Raw genomic sequence first — 2,740 nt, 5'->3', positions numbered from 1 at the left:
GCGGGTTCCCTTTTCTTTTCTCGTTTTTGGGGTGTTTTTTTTTTTTTTTTTTTTTTTTAATAATTGGCCAATACGGTGTTTATCCTGATCATGTTTTCAATTATAGCGAGGCATTTTCAGGCCGTATTCCTGGAAATGAGATGCCGGATGGGTCGATAACGTTTGCACATGTGCTTCATGCGTGCATCATCAGGAGATCAATATGATTGCGCTGGTATGGAGATTTGTATCACACCTGTTCTCTGACATCACATAGAAACAGCTGCTGTTTCTTTTATTGTTTTTCTTTTTTTTCTTCTTCTTCTTTTTTAAATGCTAAATATTGGGTTTGTGTGTAACAACATGTCAGGGATATATTGTATAATCAGAAATGCTTTCTTCTTTCTCACTGTGTGCCTCCCTGTATGTCTCCCCCACCCCTTTCTGCTTTGCCAACAATCACATTTAAATTACCCAAAAAACAATAGGGTCGATCTGTAACTGAATTGTCAGGCAGCACACAAAAAGAGTGTTGTTCTCAGCTGACAGGTTTTAAAACTTCTTTCTATCAAGAAGTGTATGCATTTTAATATATGTTTTTGGATGTGAATCCAATCTTTGCAGCTGGCCCTGATCTTGGAATAATAAAGCCTTTTAAAAAAACCCGTATATGCTAACATCTCAAACTTTCAGAAAGTTCAGATTTAGCTCTCAATTTACATAAAGTGTGTGTCTTTGTCCTAGCTGTAATGTAGCTGTATCTACAACAGACTCCATAATCCAAAATATTAAGTGGCTGGTCTCTAAGGAAAATAGCAGGAAAATACTGAGTAGGAGGAAAAATAATCCCCAAGTGTAACCTTGTGTGACATGTGCTATTAACATACATCCATACATATACACACACATATACATATGGGGAATATTTATTTTGTGATAAGTCAGTATTCATTGTACTAGTATAATGTATTTCCTTTTACTCTTTTCCCCTCAATGTGCTGCCTCTCAACAGAGGAGTAGTTGCTTATACCAAGAATGAACCACCTCAGGACCCTTGCTTCGGTAAGGATCATGTCTGCATAAAGTTTTTTGAGGATGTGGATAAGACTCCAAGCAAAAGCTGAGATTTATTTGGGAGGGATGTGGATTTTGGGCAAGAGAAAATGGGAAGGCCTATCCTGGCATTTCCCAACCTAACATTCAAGGGAGATGAAAAGGACTCAAACACCCTCCTGTGGTCCTGGATGTGTGCATCATCTTATGTGGTTTCTCACAGAGCTGGCTTCTCCCACAGAGCAAGTACTCAAATAAAGGTAGAACGTCCTCTTCTGGTAGGAGAGAAGACTTGTTGGCCTCCCTTGTTCCCATCTGATTGTCCTGATTGTCACAAAAAGAAGGGTCCTTTTCTGGAAAACTGCACTTTTACAGGGGTTCCCCTCTTTCTCATCTCAGCTATCATATTTAAGGACATTTCTGAGCACCATTGCATTGTTCCATTTTATAAGCTTCCCCTTTCTTTTTTGCTTTCATTACAGGGCAACCCAAGCCTTTTGCCTTTTCTGCAGAAATTTCACGTGCCATTTCTCACTGTAAAGCAGCATACAAATTTGGATTACAAAGGTTCATTTCTTGATTTGGCTAAGACTTTTCCATGAAAAACAAGGAAACCAATTCCTGGTAAAACTAAGCTCCAAAATGTACTAACAGAATTCTAATATTAGGTCGTGGATACGTGTGCTATTACACTGAAATTGTAACAATAATACATAAGTGGGACTGTTAAATGTAGAACTTGTATTGTATGGTATTGGTGAGCGTTGTGCTTATCACATGAATACAGGTACATTGAACAGTTATTTTTTCCTTTAAGTTGACCCGAAAGTTGATGTCTGTTTTCAGGTAGTGGGCAATGGATTGAATTAAGAGGCAGTAGGGATCTTACCTAATCAATGCCACCGGTAAAAATTGCGAAGGGAATATAAGTTTGACCATCAGTAGATATTTGGCAACTCACATCTGATAAACTGCCATCCCTTTTGATTAAGACAGCTGGAAACAGGTATGCTATCTGAAACTTCTCCCTGCAGATCAGGAAAAAGAAAGAATCGAGCATCGTCAAGAAGTTATCTTGTAGGTGAGCAATTTTCACTTTTAATAATCCACCCTATGACAGATGCTTGGACTGTCTGGAGGGCACCCTAAAGGTTTAGCTGGATTCATTGTGGTTCATAGGAAGAACAGGAGGATGGTGTGACTGTGAATACTCTGATGTTAAATATGGAAAGTTTCTAGTAGCTCATCGTGGTCTAGCAACTCTGTGTGGCTGTGGCTTTGTTCATACTGTAGAAAGGGCATGTAGATAGCGGCACTCACATTTTAGGACAGATGAAATTGACATATACGTGTTATGAGCCAAACTGACCCCTTTCCTACCTTTTATTGGTGGTTCAGGGATCAGTAACAGAATTGTGTATTCCTCTACAGTTTGGTGGATACTTTCCTCTTGTTGTAGGCCAGAACAGTACAAGCTGTCTTCGACACTCCAAAGACGTTTTCTTCGCCTGCGTTGGCAGTACCAGGAACCAGTACTGGGGAGGTGCAGCAAGCCTTATTGTTCAGAATCAATTGCAAACAGGATGTGATGTGGTAAGATGAGGTTTAATGAGTGAGTGGAATGAAAACAGGTTGCTAAACAAGTTACAAAATCTTTCCAGGTTACTGAAAACTTGGACAAAAGTACAAAATTCCAGTAGAAAATATG

This window comes from Charadrius vociferus, unplaced genomic scaffold (genome assembly GCF_000708025.1).
Source record: "Charadrius vociferus isolate BGI_N301 unplaced genomic scaffold, ASM70802v2 scaffold70, whole genome shotgun sequence".
Taxonomy (NCBI): domain Eukaryota; kingdom Metazoa; phylum Chordata; class Aves; order Charadriiformes; family Charadriidae; genus Charadrius; species Charadrius vociferus.
The sequence above is the reverse complement of the archived record's forward strand: the minus strand, read 5'-3'. Positions refer to the sequence as shown.